We start from the raw sequence: 24079 nt of genomic DNA, 5'->3' as shown, positions 1-24079 counted from the left end.
AAACTTGTCTAATGTCGCTATGAAAAACCATGAATGGTTACACTGTTGATTTGTATAAATTGAGGCTCACCTGTATAGGGCAATAAGAAGCAAAAAAAATAAATGTTAGAGTTGATAAGTCATTGTCAATCTATTTAATCTGTCATTTGCACCCAGCCTCTTCCTTCTTCTGGCCCAGAAATGACAGAGTTGTCTAATATCAGAGTTGTCTCTTTAGTGGCATCTCCAAATAAACATAAATAGCTTATATTTCCTATACATTTTTCAAGTCAAACTTACAATACATTGATACTAAGCAATGAAGTCACATACTCAACTGTCAATCGTGTTAACCATTCAAGTCTACTGGCTCGCCTGATCACTTTCTTTTTGTTTTTTTTCTGAAATAAAAAAAGACTGTTCTTTAGGCATAATTTTACATTCTGATGTTAGAATGCAGAAATCTTATGCAAAATGCATAAAAGCTGGGAAGTGATATACAATCATGTAAATATGTATTCTTTGTTATATCCCTTCCTTTTTTCCCAATTCAACAGTCAGTGAATCTACCTAAAGACATATCGTGGTCCAGCCAGTATTCAAACAACTTGCATCTATTAATTAACGGTGATGTAAGTAAACTTGAAAGCCATTTTCAGAGAGTCCAAGGAATAACTCACAGCATCATTATTGCCATATTTTTGTTTAAGGTCAGTCGTGATGTTTTAGTGTTTCCTTGTTAAGCTGCGCTTTATGTAGCATTTGACATATCCCTGAGGCCAAGCCATGCAGCTCTACTGTGCTTTCACTTGTCTAAATTGCTGCAGTGAGTGGACCAGCTTATGAAAGGCAATGCTGTATACAAAGAGGGGTCAATAGAGACATTTCAAGTACACCCCGTGTTGTGGCTAATAATGTTGATTTTTATTGAAATTGCCTGAAACTGCATTCCAGCACTTTCTTTTTACTCATATAAAATCGCCTCAAGCAACCTGGCACCGAATAATAGAAAATAACAAGAGGAGTTTGGGCATTCGGGACATTTGGATGTTTCAGTAGGCATCTCACAACTCTAGCTGGAATGTGCCTAAATGGTAATTAATTCATACTGTACTTTGGCTGAATTTCTGAAGTGAAATCAGCTCAAATTATGGTGAGACAAGAATGAACTGTTTCAACACAAAAATAAATTAAGTTTATGTCTTTTTTGCACACTCCATTTTATGTCTCTAGACTTTAAGAAAGACAGATATAAACTTGTGCTGAATCTGTTTGTGTTTCAGTATGAGGGATTAACTTAAACCATCAGGAATAAAAAGCATATCGGATCTATCTGCCTTGGACAAAAATACCAAACCGAGAGGCTTCACAGCCGACAAACAGGCGTTTGGAGCAAAAGGGGAGTCAATCCGCCTAAACATGTTGGAGTGAGTCAGTGTTGAGTGGAGACTCCTTTTGCACCTCCTGGTTTCCCCGGAAGAGTGCACCATTTTCAAACGAGCTCCTCAACCTGCCTCAGCCGCCTAATTAGTCCCATTGGAGTGCCCCCAGTACAGATGGCAAGATGTCTGACATATTTATTTCTGTTCCTCTCATCAAACCTCTCTCTTCCATTTTCACTTTCACCCTCACTCTCGCTTTCTCTTTCTCTCTTTCTCTTTCACTGCCCTTGAGAATGGATACAGCTCTCTGGTGCTTTCAGTCTCAATGGTGTAGCCTCACAGAGGCTGTCTGGCGCTTGATCCGTTTGATTTCTGTGTATGTGTTTGTGTTTGAGTGGGTGAAGTAGAAGAAAAAAGGTGTATGAAGAGTTGCCTCCCTCAGTCTCTCGGAGGAACTGGACATGCAAGTGTGCCAGTGCAAATTCAGATCCAGACATCTGTTCCATAAAGTAGAGAATAAAGCTTGAGGGTGGAAAAGAAGATTAAAGAAAAAATAATAATAAAAAAAGAAGGGCAAAAAAGTGCAAGAGATGGATGTATAGACAGTGGGGTGAAGGAGGATAGATAAATGGTGTGACAGAAGAAGAACAGAAGCCATTCAAACACATGCATGCCTGAGGTAGACCTTAAAGTCCACAGCATGAGTGTTGATTGACATTGACAAGCAAAAGCTTGGAGTAGAAGAAAAGATTTTTTTCAGCTAGCTCTTTTATACACAGACTTCATAGCATTTATGCACGACAGGCTTGGCATTTTTGAATACAAAGAAATTTTGTCTTTGGGCTCATGCTTTCAAAAATGAAGCAATCGGACTTTTATATGCAACTTCCATGGAGCTACACAAATCTGTCACTCCATAACGTCATCCTGAACGGAACATAAGAACTCCAGGGCTTTCAAGAAATCAATAATGCAGCATATGGTCAGCCTGTCAGACTAACAAAAGACCTGTCTTTGTGACACTGACAGGGTCAAACACTTTAAAGAAAACATTTGTCCATTTTGTCCAGCACCATCTAATATCTCAGTAAATGATTTTTGAGTGATATGTTTTTTGACCACCTGAGGACTTTTCACCAGTTCCTTGTCTAGTTTCTGTTAAGCAGTAAAAGTTTTATTTGTGCTCAGTATCTGGACTCATAAAGCCACATTTGCACTTGCTTTCTTTGGTGGCAGACATATGTTACGTTCAGCATTTGCAATGAGAGAATAACTGTTACAAAAATAACTCAAGTGACAGCTTCACTGAGTGCTCATTTGAATTCTGCAAGATTGCATTTGGTTGCCAGTGGCACAATATGCAAAGCAGAAAGCTTTAAATCATTGCGCTTAAAGATTACTTTTAGTAGGTTTACCTGCGATAGAAACGAGGAAACTGCAGGGAATCTAGACAAGGTCTGCAATAAAAAATACTGTCTAACATCAATAAGAAAATTGCTGGTTTAATTCATTATCTTTTTCTAAAGACAGGTGGAAGTGGATTTCATTTCCTCTAAATGCAGATTAAACTCTGAGATGAACCTTAGGAACTCTTTGCAGCAACACATCCAGAGTTATCGGTTCGTGTGTCTGTAAGATGCTGGAAGTAACTCGAAACAGACTCTGGTTTTGCCAACTCATCAGCATGAACCCAAATTACACAGCCGAACCTGTCAGAGCACATCTCATCCAAACTCATCACACACCACCTACACACAGTGCACACAGACTCATACACGCACACAGCTTCATGCCTCGCTTCGTTCTCTCCAGGTGTGTATATTATGCAGACTCAATATTTTCTATCAGTGTTTGTCTAGAGGGACAAAGCTTGAGCAGTGGTTTGGGTTCCAACATAACCACAGTTAAAAGAGTGCAGTTTGTCCGGACTAATAAAATGTCTGTAAAAAAAAATTTCAATTTGAATTTGCTTGTCTACAACACAATATAATCAGAAACCACGTTTAAACAATGATACAAGTATCGGATAAAAGTGAAGACACCGATCCAGACATAAATCAGCGCCATTCTAAACTCTACTTGGAATTTAGCTCAATTTTCTGTGCACTTTAAAAAAAAAAAAAGAAATGGCAAGTCGTTTGAAAGGTCTTCGGTACACAGCACATGCTCTATAAAAAATACTACCTATCATTTGTTCTTAAAAAATGTATGATTGGTGTTCAATACAGCACCATTTCTTTTATTCTCAGCAGCACAATAGCTCATCTGTAAAGCCAGTCTGGGCCCTGAGATTTCACTCGGTTAGATGAATACACTGAGGAACGAGCAGAAAGTCTGACTTAAATTGAAAGGATGAGAGTGCTCAGGATGCTTTAATATAATCAAAGCCACCCTAAGTGGATCTTCAAGCCTTACTTTTGCTTTGCAGTGCCTGGCCTATCCCAAAAATTTATGCAGCTGTTTTTTTGTTCTTTTTAGAAATACGCCCTCTCGTAATGTTGAACGGCTCAGGCTAAAATGTGTAACTTAGAGGAATCAATATGAATGGATTGGCTAAATCAAGTCTAGATTGATCTAAAGCTCTGATCAGGCAAAGCTCTACCGCACGATCAACTATTCTGTCCAAAACCGTTTTACAGACTGATAACATCTGTGGCAATCCAAAACAAATGTTTCCTAGTGGAACACTGTTATTTGTTGTGATGTATTATTTTTACAAGATGAAATTTTTTTCTGGGGCATGAAAAAAGTAAATAATTGAAGAGAAAGACAGTTCAAATATGTTTCTATACCTTTTATTTCTTTCTTTTTTTCCATTTTCCTTCCAATTGTTCTGGTTGAGGTAACAGTTATACTTTTTATTGTATAGCAGTATTGTTAAGCAATATTTTACAAGTAAGGCTAAGGTTATAGTGAATATAGGAACGTCTGTGATTTAGCTGTAGGCACAAACCCACAGGGCAAGACATGCTGATATTAGGAGTAACCACATGACTAAGAGTGAAATATTGCTTTTATATACAAGTTCTTCAAACAAGAAATTAATTTTGAGTAAGTGACATTTCAGACACAATATGGTTAAATATTCTTTTGCAGAATTACATGCCGAATAAAATAACACTCTCTTTTTAAAGTATGCTAGGATGCTGCCTAGCCTGCTCACACTGATTTGTGCATTCCTGTTAAAGATGTTCCAGTAAAATTGGTAGCCCCTTTTTTTTTCATCTGACAAGCATTTATATATCAAGTCTTCTATTCCAGATAAGTTTTATTGTTGTACTGGAGAACTGGTTTTAAAGGACGAGGTGGAAGTTTGCTTGGTGATTACAAGCAAACAGCTGTGTGAGTGAATATTCCTTCTTGAAACATTACATTACCAATCAAGTTAGTGGACTGGAAGTAACTAAAATATATACAGTAGTGTGAAATATATAGTATGAGGTTGTATCAAAAAGTTTTGAGACTAGTTCTGTTAACAGGAAAGTACTTTATAAATGTATACACACTATCGCCTTCAAAATAGTCCCCTTGCATGGCAATACAGCGTTCATGCCACTTCTAGAATATGTCCTAGAAGTCTTTTCAGCTGGATCTCCGAAATCATGTCAAAAACGATGACCTGTAAGCTGGATCTTCATCTTGAGCTGGTTTCAACATTTTCAGGGGGTTGAGCTCGTTGAAGGTTAGGGTTAGGGTTAGGGTTAGGGTTAGGGTTAGGGTTAGACACCTCAAACATCTTATTACAGTATGGCAGCAAACATGCTCTTTGTTCAAACTTGCTGTCCATGATTAAATCACAGATGTGGCAACACACGGGGTCAGAATAGAACCAGTTAGAACCATTAGTCTCAAAACCTTTTAATACCACTTTGTATAGTATATAGTGAGATTTCCATTTTATATGTATATTATATATATATATATATATACACAGTATATATATTTCTAAAAAATAAAGTAACTAAATAGTTTAAATTATAAGAAAAAACATTACTCAGAAGAAAGTAAATGTAATGAAGCAAAGTTTTACTCAGTTTAACTTAAAAGTAAAAGAATCTATAGCAGAACATAAATCATTTTTTTTTTAAATCTACCTTTACTTTAATAGTAAAGTATTAAAACAAAGTTAATGAAAAAATAAACAAACCAAATTATTTGTAAAAAAATGCGTGTGAATATGTGAAATATGTAAAAATATCATTCCATCTCTGTATGTAGTGTATTGGTAACTAACTACAAGTACATTGTCCAATCAATTCATCAGATCTAAAATATCCTGGTAAATATCCTGCAAATAACCAATGAGAATGTGACTTGCTACCTACACAATTACATAGTGGAATCAAAGCTAGTTATAACTAACATTAGCAAAGAAAAACAGGCTAGTTTTAAATATCCAGTTAATGCTCTTAAATATGCAAAGCATATCTTAACATGTACAATCCTTCTAGGAAGGCCATGAAGACACTATGTGGACTAAAATATTGGTACACCTGACTTTTCCCACATTCCACTTAAACACATTTTTAGAGGATGTCTCTGAATGTGATAGCATTAAAATTTCACTTTAATTACATAGGAGATCCAAATCTGATCGCTGACCTCAGATCTACAGTATTAATCATCTCAAGAATGGATTGAAACACTGACTACTGCACCCCAGGTCTTCTCACCCTACATCAGTACTGCTTTTGTGTCTGAATGAGCAAAAATGACCACAACCACACTCCAAATTCTTTCCATCTTCCCAGAAGAGTGGAGGTTTTTAGCAAATAAGCAATGTGATGCAGCAAATGTGGTTCGAGATGTTTAAAAAGTACATAAAATCTTATGGTCGGTTGTCCACAAACTTTTGTTTATACAGCATAGAGTATTTTCATTCTATATGTGTATTTGCTTCCTCTATCATACTGAAAAATCTTACTGAGGTAAGACCAGAGATGCTTATCCTCAAGCAACACTGCAGTAATTTGATTTATTAATAACTCAGTTATTGGTTTCTATGCATTTGGAATGCTATAGCACTAACTACATTGTGTACCATGAGAAGGTCACTACAGATAATAAATTAGAATGATTCTTGAATTGTATTTCCACACATGTTTATTCTAAAATGCACATGCATACAGTCATTGGCTGACTGAGAAGCTAAAATATAATTAAATTATTTTAATTAATTAATAGTACCAGTAGCTTCAATAACAATCAGGTAAATATTCAATACTCTAAAATAAAGTACAATAACAAAGTAATTACTCAAGTATTTCCCACTCCCGCACACTTTTGCTCATCACTCGTGTAGCATAACCTAACAATTGAAATAAAATAAAAAATTGTTTTGTTTTCTATTTAATTATTATTGGTATCATTGAACATCATTTAGGTTCTGAAAGGCTCATTAAAAGTTATATTAGTATAATAGTAATCTTAATTATAGCATAATACTGTAGATTTTAGAGAATAATAGTCCTATGCCAAATTGCCTCACATACTGTATTTCTACATCCAAGAAGCACAGGCACAATATATTCCCACATCACATCATGAAAGAATAACCTTCAACATTGCTTCTAACCAGCGCCTTTTAAACCAGATGAATGTCTTCCCTCACTTCAAACACAGATGCAACAGAAGCCTCAAGCAGCCAAAGTTACTTCTACTCCAGGTCTTTTCTGCGATCATACAGTAGGAGCAACAGGGAAGAGTTGTTCACAGCACCGAAATGGTTGGCTGTCACTCAGAGTCACTTTCTTAATACTAAATGCTTTATAGGAGAGCCAGACGATTGCTTGCACTCCAATCTGCTTGTGTGCTAATAGCAAAAAAAATAAGGCTTATGTCCTTCTAAAAGCACTTCGTTGAATTTTTGCTATAGTTAGAGGTGTGTAAACTAACAGAGCTGAGAAAATAGTATCACCTGAGAACATGCATGCTGTTCCACCTTTACAAGTGTCAGCTGCTCCGAGCCCAGACCTACTCTATGCATTGAGAAAGGTTGTGGAGAAACAGTCTTTAGTGATTAATTGAGCTTTCCATGAGCTGAAAGACTCATTCGATCAAACCAAAATAGTATTGTCTCCAGTGTGGAAACTTAAAAGTAGAACAGCTAATACATTAACCACAAATCCACCTAGGGCTTAGTAATAAAGCAACACTGCTTGCTCTTTTACTTTATCTTTTTCTTTCTCTTTTATGTTTGTTCTGCATATACCTTAGAAGACATAAAAAAAGCTCATAATATTTAAATACAAAGGCTTTTTTTACAGTTATGTTGGCATTAAATTAACTTCTGCAGTCTGGCTGTCAAACCCTTATGGAATCCCTTAAGAGTTTAGCTCCAGCTGTGCCATGCACTGTCAGTGGCTGACAGTCCCCAAGGACATACTTTTACTGGGAGCTAAGGATGGCATTGCTTCTTTTTCTTGTTTTTCTTCTTCTTTTTTAACACCGATATGTCATTTATTACGCAGCCGATCTGCATGGTTCCACAGTTCAGTTAAGACTTTTGGTATTGTGTGAGACAAAGTGCCTTCTAATGATACTGAATAATAATAGTAATCACAGCTTTGATATGCCTCACAATTGTTGCATATTTTTAATTAATAGAAGCCTGTCACAGATCTATAAAACTGCTGACACAGACCAGAGCTACGGTCTGAAACACAATCAACCCCCCCTTGAAGACTCATCCTTCTTTCTACACATTATATTCCAATATCTGGCCCTTATAAAAATCTGACTGAACAGCACAAGAATGGAGAAATAGAAACAGTGCAGACATCAGAACACAGCACAAACTTTTCCAACCTGCATTCATGATATCAGCATGAGTCCTAATGGCACTGCATTCGTTGGTAACCTGATCTTGCCAGCATCTCAATGACCATCTAGCTTGTTCCTACATACATCACATAGCCTTCATTCTTTATATCGGCAACATTCTGTTCATGATGTAATGCCTTGAAGAGCCCTGTATGGAGCATGTGTCCCTGAACCGGAATGCTGGTCAGGATTCCATCTGTGTGTTGTAGTCCTCACGAGCAAGCATTAAAGAGCTAACCTGCACTTCGAACATCACTTGGTAGTGAGCACGGCCCTTGGCCTTCTGCATTATTCACAGTATAGGCAGGCAGGGTTCCCTGCTCCGTTTGCTGCCCTGCTGTCAGGGGGCAGTGAGCATGCTCTCATCCATTATTGACCAGCAGCACCTCATGGGGAGAGGGAGGGGGGGGTTATTGTGAAAGAAAGAAAAGGAAAAAGACAGTGAGGCATGGACTAAGTGCTCTTAATCTTCCAGCCAGCCAAAAAAAATGAAAGAGTTAAATGGGTGCAGTGTGTTTCAACTGGCACTGTTTTATACCTGCCAACCACAGTAGAAATGCCAAATGATGAATAAGCATATGGGTGGGGGTGGGGGGTGGCGGTGTAAAAATGGTTACCATAGCCACAACATTTGGGCAAACTGCCACTATAAATGATTGGACTACTGGGATCAGCAAGTCTCTGCGCACATATGCGCGACTCACTGCAGGAGGAATTTCTTTTATGACTTTTCACTTGTTTTCCTTTTACAGCTTTAGGATTAGGCTGTGAGCCTGCAGACACTATATGGAGCTGCTTGTCTACAAATGCGATTGTCATTATGTCAACTAATCTAGCCCTGTTCGCATCGATCACATAAAAAACAGAAATCTGTAGTGCACTAAAACCAGGGTGGAGAAGATGCATTTCACCTGTTTAGAAAGTCTTCCCATGGACCATGGTTTGCACTCCATGCCTGGCCAATCTTGCTGATTATTCAAACATAATATTCCTTCGGAGGTCGGCTAATGAAAATTGTTACAGCTCTTGCCCTGGTGAGATGCGGCCAACATTAATTGGATATGTAATTGAGTTTCTCTGCATGTTTGGACAAGCTAATTTTCCAAGCAATTTTGGGCCTTAATTTCAGTCATTAAAATTTCTGAATCTTAAATTCCAAAGTGGAAAGCCTCCTTTTAGCACATGAGTCTGTGGATGCTTCTGAAGTTCAACTACAAACACTAATCCACTTACAGCTCGCAGAAACACACTCTCCAAATTACCAAACCGTAAGTCAAGCAGAGGCACACAGCCAAAAAAAATTGCAAATTAATCTACCATTAAAGTGAATGTGCATTTTTACCCTTTTTACTTGTACAAAAGAGAGTCGGAAAAACAGAAAAACAGAACAGCAACCAAACAAAATATTACTGCAAAACCGTGCACATTAGTATGACTACAATACATTTTTAAATGTATGTTCAAAGATATAATGTAGTTTACACCAAAACAATACATGCGATATTCTGGCTTATTTGTGCTTTTTTCACTAATTAAAAAAATGGTTGCAGTTATTGTAACTAAAAAAAAAAATTACTTTCATTTAAATGTTTTTTTATTTTATTTCAATGTTTTACAAACAATATTTTCATTTTATATTTAATCTCTTTACATTAATGATGTAAAGCAAAACATCTGCTATCATGTGAATTTCTCTTAAATCCTATTAGAAAGAAGATTATGTCTTACTAAAATTATCCTGTATAATTAGATCTCTTGCTGGTAATCAGAGCCCTGCTAAAATTAATAAATAATAAATCAGAATAAAATGCCAGTATTTAGTAGCTAGTTGTGGGAATTTTAATTAACTGGGTAGGGAAGTACAAAATAAAAAATGTATATTAAAATAAGTGATATTTTATTGTCAGTAATCACTTTATCCTGATGTTAGTGCTTAGTGCATAGAACGGCACCAAACACAGACACACAGTCACAGTTTTGGGGTAGGAGGATAAATAAATCTACAAAATGCAAAGCTCCACACAGACATTAGCCCAAGCTCAGAATCAAATGAAACAAGCTGATGATCAATTATTCAATATTTAAATGGACTCTTAACAGGAACATTTCAAGGTACAAGCTATGTAGTCATTAGATATTACACATCTGCACAGAGTAAACTCTTGCATTAGTATTATGCTATGCATTTATAATCACACACTTCTTAACTACTGGGTGAAAGCTATGTCACTCTCTTAAAGTGATCAGCACCATCAGCACCATCATCACAAAGTTGTTCTTGATTTATGTATGTACTTTACCTTTAGTAATGCTGATACTGTTGCTGATATTTCACTAAGCGTGACGTTTTTTAAAGTAAAATCCATACCAAACTGGTCAAATAGCTTCCATCTGCAATATACTGTGTGCTCACTACATATGCTACAATGGCATTGTCGAATCCACATTCCACACCATAACCCTATTTTACCATGGAGGCATCTAATAGTATTCTACATATTCAATATTATACCATTGGTTTGGCTTTGCGGTGTCTGATGCTTAATGAGAGTGCTATAAAATAGACAAGAGCAAGAACCACTCCATAGATTCACATTGTAATGGGAATGAGGTTTAGCCTATTTTTATTATAAATTTCTTTTAATGTGAGGACAAAGAAAACAATTTGGTTAAGTGGTTACAGGCTGCAACTAGCACTCAACGAGTGAACCACATGTGCTCATTATTCATTCAGATTTTTGCACTGATTGTTAAACTGTGGAAAAATCAACATGCAACAGAAATGGATAAAAAAAAAGAAGAATGATTCACTTTTTCTTAGTTCCTCATTCCCTCCACCTTCGCTGGAACTTAATCCTCTCCAGTAATTGGAATTTTTGGATACTGAAGTAATGGAATTGCTCCTACCAACTGAGCTTCAAAACATTCATTACTTATTAAGGCTAATAAACGCTTCACAGGATTTTGAATAGTTGCCATGTAATTTAGCCGACTCTTCTGCCCGATATAAAACGCATGGGCAGATTTGCAGAAACTTAGCTCACGTGCGAGTCCGTTAGATAGCAGGGTATTAGGCGCTAGCAAAGATCAAAGTCAAAATATCTACCGCATTCACAACCTGGTTCTTCGATTAATGGCTCACCAATAGCCCCATATTGCTTGTTAGCAGACCTGTGCTGTGATACTGTATTATATTGACTATGATTTTTGACCATTTTTATCCTCAAGATCCCCTTGGTTTACATTCTTTTCTACCCACATCACACCTGGCCCACCTCATTAAGGGGTTTTTAATTAGCTGTTCAAATGAATAAGTTGTGGAAACAGTAGATAAAATTTTAAACTGTGCAGGGCCGGGGTCTCTTGTTTTTCACACAGACAATCAAGCTGGGAAGAATAAAAAGGGCTATATTTTTTTAATGAAATTCTCTTGAACTATTAAGCATGCTTTCATTATGCTTAACTAGGCCTATTTATGGCCTAAATGGTTTCAATTAACAGCCACTGTGTAATCTAACAGACAAAATGGTAGTCGGTATATACAGTAGCTACAGACTTTCTGTTATTTTCTAGCTTCTAGTGGTGAATGAAGCAATAAAATGACAGAAAATATAGAAAACGGTACTGTCAGTTAATTGGCATGCTGGCAGTTTGGAGGATGGTAAAAGCCACACAGTCTCAGCATCTGCATGATCCAGATGTTCAAATAAACAACTAAAGGAAGGAAGGTGCCCAAAGTGTCAGGAATGAGTAAGTACTAGGACAAAACTGTTTACTTGTGTCTATTTATAGCAACGTTCCAACCAGTTAAACTCTTAATTCGAAAAATGCTTTTGGGGGAGAGAAATAATGCCTGCCCCCAGTTCTGGTCCTCTATGTTTAACTTTAAAATGTACACAATTGCAGTGTGCTTACTAAATTTTTCAAAAGGTTTGGAACTGTAGTCATGACAGAGGCAATGAGCTTAAAAACTGTGTGACAGCAAATGACTGCCAGAAATGATATTATCTTAACATGAGCTTTTTTAATACACACATGACAGATTTAAACATATCCAGACAGTAGTGCTGCTATTGGTGTGAAGTTTCAATATAAAAAAAAAGACCTGGAAGCCTCTGCATACACTATCAGAGGGAAAAACAGAGATGGAGAAGGAAGAAAGAGATAAAAAAAAAAGAGTATAAAAGTGGTGGAGAGGAGCCAGACAAAAAAAAGAAGAAAAGATGGATAGAAGCTGAAAGAATCATTTCTCTATTCAAAAGCCTTTTCAAATTTCTGACAGCCCCGCTTAATTCACTTTTTTTTTTAAAGTCCCTTCAAAAGATCCTGTTGCGTGGGACTCCCTTGTGTATTCACAAAGACTCTGTCGTTGTTTGTGCACTCACAGTTTGTCTCAGCATATTTCCTCCAGCTCATTTAAAGCAAAAAAGGGTATGTAGGATTCCACCACTTTTAACCTTTTTTTGTTTTTCTGTGCAAAAAAGCATTAAACCCCAAACCCCACCCCACCCCAGTGGTGTTATATGCATGTAAATTCAGCTGAAGATCATAAGCTTATTAAAATTTTCATTAGATGGAGTTGGAATAATTGTTAAAACAATAAATACAAAAGAATCACACCCTTAAATCTGAACTACAAAGCTGCAGATAACCTATAATTCAGATGAGTCTAATGTGTTGAAGTATATACTGTAAGCGATGGAGCATTTAAGGACCAACAAAAACATTAAGTCCCCTTTTTGCTTGTTCACGTCAAAATCCAGCAGTAGGCTGAGAGGCATGATCACTGATGTAGGCACTAATACCCCCACACTGAGCCCTTTTTAAATTTTAAAGAAAAAACATCTAACTCAATGAAAAATTCTCTCATTGTCATGCCATCTGCATATGCCTGTGACTGGTTGTGTGGGAGTTGCTGAAGTGAGGAAAACAACCCAGTGTTGTTATCAGGAGGAACTGATGCTCCTGATATTACATTAAACAGAAATAATTGCCAGTTAACCCCTTGCAGATTGTCTTGGGCAAGGTTGAGCGACTCTGTATTTGATATACAGTAACAAGTTCAGAGGAATGGGCGAGAAGCTATGCAGATATACTGGATATTTCTATTTATTTCATTCTACACTCCTTCTTTTTTTCACCTCTAAAAGCTCTGTCTCTAAGCTTGGGGCACTTTCACATAATCTTTTTTAATGAAAACATGTAATAATAATAGATATTGGGTGCACCAAATTAAACATTAAATAAAATGCTAATAATGAATATATTTGCAGTGAAAAACATTCAAATAGGGTCCCTGAAGGTGTATTCTGTAAAGAACTGTTCTGCAGACAGGTCTCTGTAGACTCCCTGGGGATAAGTGGCTTATGGCCTGTGACCACATGCAATGAAGTAAGCCAAAGTGACTTGGTTGAGCAAGTAGGTACTGTTCTAAGAGCACAAAAAGGCAGGAGGCTGTATTCTTATCAAAAAGGACATCCATATTTCACCTATGCGAACTCACATCAGTGACGTGATAAAGGTGCTTATGACAACAGCAATTGGGTAAATGTCTTAAGAAGAAATCATTATGTTTGGAATGATTTCTGTGGTGGAGTAGGGATATGTTCTCATGTCTATGTCTGCAGTTTTTCTTTTTTCTAGTATTCTGGCTTCCTCCTACTTTATACTCTCATTATTCAAACTTGCATCTTAGGACAATAGGGTACATCTTTTCTGTTGCCTGCTTGAGAGCCAGTTTTGCATTTCTTGACCAATTCAACATCTCTTGGAAGTGTACCACTATATGGTAGCGATAGAGATACTGATAGCCAGGATTGATAGACAATTTGAACAAAGATATGTACACAGGCAACAAAACCAGTTCAACATCCATTATGAAGATATAACTCCTTCAAAACTGTTACTTCTCTGTATGTTAAAAAAGCAGGACTACAGCAGACTAGGCAGGATTAAAGGGAAAGCCTGTGGGTGTAACCTTGCTCTTGCTCTTTTTCACTGCCAAGTTTTTCATAGACTGTATCCAAAAATTTGTTCATTTCAAAAATGATGCGTGGCCTTGTGAGATTACCTACCTACCTAAACCATGCAAGTAGGTGGATTTGCTTACATTACATTATTGTGTGTGGTACCCAGAGTGGACTGACTTTATATCTGGTATTCCCAAAAAAAACAATGGATCCAGCACAACCCTGCCCAGAATACAGTGGAAATGATGGTTTACTGGTTAAGACTTTTGGTTATTAGTCAAGAGTTCAAACCTTAGCACAGCTGAGGTGCCACAGCTGTAACCTTAAGCAAGGACCATAACATTCTATGCTGCGTATTTACCATGTGCTCTGACTTTAACTTCCTAAGAATTTTACTGTGCTGTAATTATATATGTGACAAATAAAAGTGTCCTCTTCTTCTTCTTAAAATTATTGAATTAATGAAATCTTTATTTCAGAAAAAAAAATGTATTATATGGTCCATATTACTGAAATTTTTCAAAGCTGCCAATATATTTTCCAAACTGCCAATCTGACCAAATAAATTACAATCTGAACAAAACTGGGAGTACACATGAATGAACAGCAGCAACAAGAGCAATTGGTTTTCCTCTACACTTGTATTGACATAAAGCTCACTGGGATTCACTTTGTCTATAAGAAAATCGCCACAAATTGATCCATCTCTATTTGCACATAAATGAAATAAAAAAACGGCTTGCCACCTGACAGGTCTGATCTTCAATGTATTTTTTTCAGGATTCATGTATCAGTGTTGTCCATTGGGTTCCTAATCATGCATTCTGTTGTCTAAATGGTAAACAATAAAGCAAAAGGCTTGTAATGGATTATCTGTCTAGGTTCTTAACTCTCACTACTTCAGCTGTCATACACATATCATATTTAAATGTTTATTTGCAGAGCCGTATTTAAATCAATCAAAACCCTGATGATGGGTATTTTCAAGGAGCTCAGTGGAAGATTTTTTTAGGTTGCTGTAAATGTTTTGCTCAGAGATGCTTTATAAAAAGAAGCTGGTGGCTGAAGTTATTTCCTTTGACCTATGTAAGCCTATAGTGATCCCTGCTCATGTTTTCAGGTCACGACTATTTGATGTAATGTCCAGTGTTAGTGTCTGCCGGGACCACAGTTAATAAGACCAGCCGGTCATATCTATCCTATGCTCCATTAGTCTGGCTGCATTGCCCAGCCAACCGAGGCTTATTACAGGGTTCGGCTTGTGTCCTATGACCAGAAGAAATGCACTTCAGATAAACCAGTTTGAGCTTCAGTATATATACAGCATAAATCTCTGGGGTTTAGGAAGATATTTTTCTCTGCAATTATCCATCACTACACAGAACAAGAATTGCAGTTTTGGTTTTTGCTTTCTTTCTGTTGTTTTTCTTTCAGAGCCACAGCAACACTAAATGGACAAATATTTGTGAATACCTAACCATATGATTCCTATGTGCTTTCCGAGGAACCCATTCCACTTCAAGTATCAATTTGCTGTTGCAATAACTTCCACTCCTCTAGGAAGATGTTTCACAATATTTCTGAGTGAAGTTGTGAGGATTTGTCCTTATTCAGCCACAAGTGCATAGTAAAGCCAGAGACTGATGGAAGGTGAGGAGGCCTGGGGTGCAGTCAACATTCCACTTCAACTCAAATGTGTTCGAATAGGCAGAGGTCAGAGACAGGTTTTGGTCTCCAAGTTTAAGTAAAGGAAAAAAATGTGCATACTGCATACAAAGGCAACCTATTCAATTCTAATCAGAAGAACATATGCCCTTAAAGTCAGGTGCCCTCATACTTTAGTCCACTTAGTGTATAGAATTATAGTGTATAGAGTGTTAATGTAGAACTGTCTGGTTAATAAGTAAGCTTTCGTGGGAAAAGTTGAAGATGCTTTCAGTGCTAAACAGAGCAGTTGGTGACATCTGCTAGATGTTACCCAATAAGTCACAGTGAGAATGATACAACAGTGACAAGCCAAGAGTCATGTTCTCTAAATGACCCATGAGAGCTGATTCACCAGCGTGGAAGTAATGCTTACAGAGAAATTTCAAGTAATGAGAAAAGTACTGGGAGCCTCATTAGCTCGGAAATTGCTTAAACAGATCTCAATCTTTCATTTTCTATCAGAATTCCTATAGAGCTAAACTGTCTAATTGCAGGTAATTAATAATATTACTTGAGAAGTCTATTAGCTCAAATAATTGGCAAAAATTTACACAATCCAGGTTTTTTCTTGCACAACTCAGCAATAACGCAAGGTTGATTAATAAAAAAAAAAAAAAGCAAGAAAGCATCTTTTATCTCTCTCTCTCTCTCTCTCTCTCTCTCTCTCTCTCTCTCTCTTACTCTATTTCTCATATCTGCTGTGTAAAAATCCATGAAGGTTCAATTTGCATGAGTATCTGTGTATCTGGAGTGTGCCTTCATTATAATGGGCTCCACATCAGCAGCATGTGGTGTACAGGTAACAGGGTGCACTGTGCAGCAGTTACACATTAATACCACACCGAAATTGCACTGATGTTCTCTAAGAAACAGCCAATTTTATGCATTTACTCTCCATTATTTAAGTAAAATCAACATACTATTGCTAATTGAACAATAATTTATTTTAATAAACACATGAACCCAGATTAAGTCTTAAGTCAAATCTCTATTAAATAAGTAATAAATGGCTATGATTGAAGTCGTTATATCTTTAGATAACAGAGTTTTCCCTTAATGCCATATGACACTTTTGTAGCTTCGACTCTTACCTGGATATATGGCGCCCTGATTGAATTCAGGCAATGACAGAATAAACCTGTTGGACATCTTTATCCATTAGTCTTTTACGCTGCAACCACATCTTCCTTATCGTACCCAGAAACAGGGCTCTGAAAGAAGCAGGCGGCCGTTTTCATTACTGCATTGTAGCGCAGAGATAATGCGCAAGGAACCAGTTTGCTGTGTCTGACCTTTTCCATTTTCTGACAGCTTAAAAAAAAAAAAAAAACATATTAGCATAGCAGCATTAGCATGGATCAAACGTGCTATCGGGCTCCAGGGGAACAAAGCCGAAACAGAATGTTGTGTATCTATTTTATGCAGCAAAATTATGGTCCGGTTTCTGAAAGCTGATTGTTTTATATATATATATATATATATATATATATATATATATATATATATATATATATATATATATATTGTAAGTGCATCTGGAAGCAATAGGGGAAGCTGCAGGAATAAATAAAGAGAAGAAGACAGAAGCAAATTTAGCATGCTCCTGCTGTGCACAGTTTCAGCGTGAGAGGTTTGTTTTCAGAAGAATTTGCTCTCTTGTGTTACAAAAACGCTTTGACAACAACTGATTTTTTTTTTTAACACAGATTTTTTTTTTCTCTATTTCTTACAATGCCTTAAACAGTGAAAATTGAACTGAAGTGCATGTATTTTAGGACAAAGCCGGGTTGAATTTTAGATTTCACTACATGATCAGAATGGGCCTGACTTTGTTATAACAGAATACTTTGTGTCCAGAATAACTGTTAGTTGAACAGTTGAACTGTTAGTTTATCCCTTCAAGATCTAAAGTCATATATCTGAGCACGGGAAAAGATTGAAAAAAATATACTTGACTCTGCTTTGGCACTTAGCCTCAGGGTCACTACAAAATGCTGACTGTATGAAAAGTTTTACTCTTTCTCTCTCTCTCTCTCTCTCTCTCTCTCTCTCTCTCGCTCTCTTTTTCTCTCTCTCTCTCTCTTTCTCTCTCTCTCACTCTATTTCTCCCAATACTTCACCCAATCGATGGTTGAAATGCTCAAAGGAAAATAAACAACTGTATCTGTAAAAAGAAGTTTAGGGGTTATAAAGTGAATATAATGTCAGCGTTAGTTTGATCCAAGCACAGAGTTAGCTCCTCAGGCACAAAAATGTGTTTTCCCCAGGCCCAGGTCATATTTTAGACCTTATGGTAAGCATGTCAACCGCAGCAGCTCATCAGAGCTCACACCACTGGCAATGGGGTGTCAGCATCTTCAGAAAAGCCCTCTTGAGGCACATTGCTGCACAGTAAGAACCCCCACAGCAAGTCTCATTGCCTTGGCAAAAAGATGTTTAGGTGCATTGTGCAGACCTTGAAAGGGAAACAATCAATAATTCTGTGTTAGGTCATACCTGGTCAGGATACAGACTGAATTGACAGTTTTCATGCATGTCTATAAGTTCTGAGCAACCTGCCGTGAAGGACAAGGGCAGCGAAACTGAGAACTTAACTAATCGATTCCAAGTACTGCAAGACACCACAGCAGAAAAAAATAAGAGGATACTCTTCTAAGAAGGTCTGTGTGTAAAATTACTGAGGTAAATTTCAGTAATTAAAATAAATCTTGCCCTGGCTGCTAAAATCACATTCAGTGTTTCAAAAAGTTGAAATTAAGTTATCAGGTTGGAAATTCCTGATGGCCATGCTGCAGGCTGTGATGTCACGCTTCCTTCTTTCACACATCATCTGAAAGTGAAAAACCCCAACAACAACAAGAACTAAACAACGGATCTGCCAAATGACAGCACAAAATGTTTGGCTGATCTTCCTCAATCCTCTGCCAAGCATGGGGGAAGTGTCGTTCAGCATGATAACCCCCCCAAGCATCTGTTCTCTAATCCAGTAGACCCCTGTTCTCCCTTTTGTTTTCCTTCTCTTTTATTTATTCATCATCAAACACTATGTTTATAATTGCCTAAAGGCTATTCATTATATCAGGAGACACTCCAGATGCATGTGCAGAAAGGCAGAAAATGGAGTGTGGCTCAGACTGTGATCTGTATTCACACAACTGAGTGATGCATTTATACTCGACACCACCACGCAGACCAAAACTCCTTTTCTGTCGAGTAGAGTCTAGGGTTGGAGCTATCAGACGGCCTGGCGCAGAAAGGGAGAGATGGAGACGAGTGGAGAGAGAGAAGCTTGATCTACTTATATTAAAGGTTTAGGGGAAAGAGCAAGCAGTTTTGTATCATCGTCTAAGGTGAAGGTTTAACAAGACGCCAGGTTTCTGCTTCGTATTTTACATCACAAGAAGAACTTTTTACACTGAATACTGTAAGCGTGTGTCGTTCCTGAAGAGTACAGTGCCTGTAGAGTATCTCTTGAGGAGTGTGCTCATGTGGCATGTAGATATGACATTATTTCCCAAAGCTGCTTATTCATTGAAAACATCCTTGCCTTTATCAACATAAAATAGTAAAACTATACACTCAGAAATTGAAGGTTCCTCCAGAGTGTGGTCTATTACACGGTACACTAAGAAGCATTCTCCACTAACAGCCAAATTTCTGCACAATTATGGCCAATAAGTATAAAAGGTAAAAAAAAAATTGTATGCTGTTGGTAGCACAGACAATTAGAATTTCAAGAATGTGCAGTGTAATTACTTAGTAATAGTTTTATTAGTATTTATTATTATTTGTTAATAATGGTCTCAGGGCTAATTCATCACACTATTTACTTTCTCAGTAAAATGAGAAATGAGAATATTCATACACACTATATGGACAAATGTATTGGGACACTGACTTTTCCAGCCATTTGTGGTTCGCACCCACACTGTTACCAAGTTAGATGCACACATTTATATCGGATGACTTTGGTGCTTTGGCATTACATTTTTACTTCATTTGAACCAGAAAACCCAAACCTCCAGAATGACAATGACCCTGTGCACAAAGCCAGCAACATGAACATATCTTTTATATCTAATTTACTTGTTGTACTTTGTCAACAGTGTCTGCACACTGTTTAGTGCCGTAGCCTAGTATCTATTTACTTGTTTTACATTCCCAACAGTGTCTGTGCACTTTTCACTGCTATATTCTTTTTATCTATTTGCTGTGCATATATTTACATCTATCTATCTATCTATCTATCTATCTATCTATCTATCTATCTATCTATCTATCTATCTATCTATCTATCTATCTATCTATCTTTCTTTCTTTCTCTTGGTCTCTGCATAATTCTACAGAGTTACTGTCTTGTCTTTATAATTCGAAAATATTAATGTGTAATCTTTTTACCATACATATGACTGATAATAAAGTGCATACACATGCACATATCGACGAATGTCATCTACATTTCATTTCACTGTGTGTACATTCCAGAATAAAAGCATTTCTTTTTTACTTATATATTTCTTTTTGCGTTTAGATGTCTCAGCAGAAGGACAAAGAGGAGAAAATAAAAGTCAAAAAATTTTTTACAGATTAATTCCTAGGAGAAAGTGGAAAGAGCCAGTCAACTCAAGCCCTGCATATAAGTCATTCTTTTTAGCATTGTTTACTGGCCAGTCTCTCAAATGCTGTCCTTCAAAAGAAAAAAAGAAAAAAAAAAAAAAGTCACCCATAAAGAATGGAACTATGATGGGGGAAAACATCAGCAAGGTTATCTAAGATTAAAAGGCTTAAATAACCAGCTGGCTTTGTGCCTCTGTTCTAACACATGACTGGATTTAATAGTGTAGTATCATTTAGGGTACAATAAAGCCTAATAATCTTCGATTGAGTTTTTGCTCAATCCTCCTGACAGAACTGCTGTAATTCAGTCAAGTTTGTGGGTCTGCGTGTTCAGACACACCTTCTTATCTCAATTCTGAAATTTTCTTTGGGATTCAAATCAAATCAAATCAAATTTTATTTGTAACATGCACATACATACAGGGTATGAAATGCAGTGAACTGATTATTACGACGGTCCGGCATGAGGGAATAGGATGGGGAGAAAAATAATACATAGAAAAAAAAGACTGATAAATAAAGTATAAAAACTATATAAAATAAAATATAAGAATATAAAGATATGAAGATATAAGAAGCATTTTTTGTATATACATCCTTTTCTTTCATATATATATATATATATACAGGGAGTGCAGAATTATTAGGCAAGTTGTATTTTTGAGGATTAATTTTATTTGAGGATTTAATTTGAACAACAACCATGTTCTCAATGAACACAAAAAACTCATTAATATCAAAGCTGAATATTTTTGGAAGTAGTTTTTAGTTTTAGCTATTTTAGGGGGATATCTGTGTGTGCAGGTGACTATTACTGTGCATAATTATTAGGCAACTTAACAAAAAACAAATTTATACCCATTTCAATTATTTATTTTTACCAGTGAAACCAATATAACATCTCAACATTCACAAATATACATTTCTGACATTCAAAACCAAACAAAAACAAATCAGTGACCAATATAGCCACCTTTCTTTGCAAGGACACTCAAAAGCCTGCCATCCATGGATTCTGTCAGTGTTTTGATCTGTTCACCATCAACATTGCGTGCAGCAGCAACCACAGCCTCCCAGACACTGTTCAGAGAGGTGTACTGTTTTCCTCCTTGTAAATCGCACATTTGATGATGGACCACAGGTTCTCAATGGGGTTCAGATCAGGTGAACAAGGAGGCCATATCATTAGATTTTCTTCTTTTATACCCTTTCTTGCCAGCCACGCTGTGGAGTACTTGGACGTGTGTGATGGAGCATTGTCCTGCATGAAAATCATGTTTTTCTTGAAGGATGCAGACTTCTTCCTGTACCACTGCTTGAAGAAGGTGTCTTCCAGAAACTGGCAGTAGGACTGGGAGTTCAGCTTGACTCCATCCTCAACCCGAAAAGGCCCCACAAGCTCATCTTTGATGATACCAGCCCAAACCAGTACTCCACCTCCACCTTGCTGGCGTCTGAGTCGGACTGGAGCTCTCTGCCCTTTACCAATCCAGCCACGGGCCCATCCATCTGGCCCATCAAGACTCACTCTCATTTCATCAGTCCATAAAACCTTAGAAAAATCAGTCTTGAGATATTTCTTGGCCCAGTCTTGACGTTTCAGCTTGTGTGTCTTGTTCAGTGGTGGTCGACTTTCTGCCTTTCTTACCTTGGCCATGTCTCTGAGTATTGCACACCTTGTGCTTTTGGGCACTCAGTGATGTTGCAGCTCTGAAATATGGCCAAACTGGTGGCAAGTGGCATCTTGGCAGCTGCACGCTTGACTTTTCTCAGTTCACGGGCAGTTATTTTGCGCCTTGGTTTTCCACACGCTTCTTGCGACCCTGTTGACAATTTTGAATGAAACGCTTGATTGTTCGATGATCACGCTTCAGAAGCTTGGCTATTTTAAGACTGCTGCATCCCTCTGCAATATATCTCACTATTTTTGAATTTTCTGAGCCTGTCAAGTCCTTCTTTTGACCCATTTTGCCAAAGGAAAGGAAGTTGCCTAATAATTATGCACACCTGATATAGGGTGTTGATGTCATTAGACCACACCCTTCTCATTACAGAGATGCACATCACCTAATATGCTTAATTGGTAGTAGGCTTTCCAGCCTATACAGCTTGGAGTAAGACAACATGCATAACGAGGATGATGTGGTCAAAATACTCATTGCCTAATAATTCTGCACTCCTGTATATATATATATATATATATATATATATATATATATATATATATATATATATATATATATATATATATATGAAAAAAAAGGATGTATATACAAAAATGCTTATGGCAGTAAAGAGTGAACAATAACAGTAAACAATAGACAATTTAAGGTGGTTTAGATTGTCCATAAAGTGTCCGTGTGCGGTATGATTTGGTGTAAAGTGTCCATAAAGTGGACATTCAGGTCAGGACTTCTCTTTAACACTTTTGCTTTGTTTTCTTTGTCATTTTGTTGTTACCATTTTGGAGGATTCTTTTAATGATCATTATGCAAGACAACCAGACTTTACCTTTCTGATTATTTAAGGTTTTGAATCAGTATTTCTAGAAAACACTAATAATACCATATTAATCTTGGGATAAAAAAGACTCACCCTGGATTCTCTACACATAGCACTGCTCATTATGACCGAATTGTTCAATTTGTCTTTCATCTGATCAGAGAACATTCCTCAAAAGCCTGCTGATTAACTGCAAACATCAGTTTGGCCTTATTATGCCTATTTTAAAATAGAAGGGGTATATTCCTTGCATCGCATCCTTGCTGTGGCCATGGAGATTTTGTACTCTCTTTAGTGGTTTAATAACATTTGGCACCTGATGCTTTCTTTAGCAGGACTTTAGCAGGTTTTCACTTAAAACTTTTAGAAGAATGATTTATATTTTGCATATGTAGTGAATGATTCTGTGTTGCAAAGATTTTTAATTTGCATTTAGTTGTTTGTACAAATACTCGTGGTACCTCCAGTTGTTTTTAAGGAATCAGACTTGTGAAGGCCCATTGTTGTTTTCCAAAAATTGTAAACTTAAAAAAGCATTGGCTCTAAAAGTAGACCCTTTATAGCCAACAATGCACTCCTAATTAACTGCAACATATGCCATTAGCCAGTCAAATCATTAGCCTTCTAAAAGTCATAACATTTATTTCCTGCCTCCACCAGACTGTGTAAAAAGACCATTTCTAGTGTCTATAAACAACAGGCCCACTAGAAATCTAAATAAAAGCTAAAATAATCAGTTCTAATCGATTATTTTTATGTTATCTCCGATATAATCAAAGTAGCTGCTCTCATTGATTTGCCAAAACATGACATAAAATGTGTTGAATGATGTAAAAATAAGACTAAATATCTTTAGTCTATGTGTATGTAAATGTTTGGCCTCATCTTTAAGTCATTTCTAGAGATTCAGCCATTAATATTATTGAAACCTCCACTTTAAGGTTGCCAGCTTTTTCTTATGTACCGTATTTTTCGGACTATAAGCTGCTACTTTTTTCCCACGTTTTGAACCCCGCGGCTTAAACAACGAAGCGGCTAATATATGGATTTTTCCTGGGTTTTTCCCGGTTTCACAAGATTCAAGCCAAAAAACTGAGTGAT

General features: G+C 36.9%; 1 protein-coding gene across 3 annotated transcripts in view; it reads right to left on the bottom strand.

Annotated features, from left to right (window-relative positions):
* Positions 1 to 24079, bottom strand: part of tafa3a (TAFA chemokine like family member 3a) — a 72254-nt gene that overhangs the window by 31346 nt on the left and 16829 nt on the right. The window contains exon 1 of one of the 3 annotated variants that reach the window (XM_046858702.1): positions 16951 to 16971. The exons of the other annotated variants lie outside the window; for them this stretch is intronic. The gene's annotated coding sequence lies outside the window, so the exon portion shown is untranslated. Of the gene's footprint in view, positions 1 to 16950; positions 16972 to 24079 lie in introns of those variants that run through there. 3 annotated transcript variants of the gene reach the window in all.

This window comes from Silurus meridionalis, chromosome 1, assembly GCF_014805685.1.
Source record: "Silurus meridionalis isolate SWU-2019-XX chromosome 1, ASM1480568v1, whole genome shotgun sequence".
NCBI lineage: Eukaryota > Metazoa > Chordata > Actinopteri > Siluriformes > Siluridae > Silurus > Silurus meridionalis.
The sequence above is the reverse complement of the archived record's forward strand: the minus strand, read 5'-3'. Positions and strand labels throughout refer to the sequence as shown.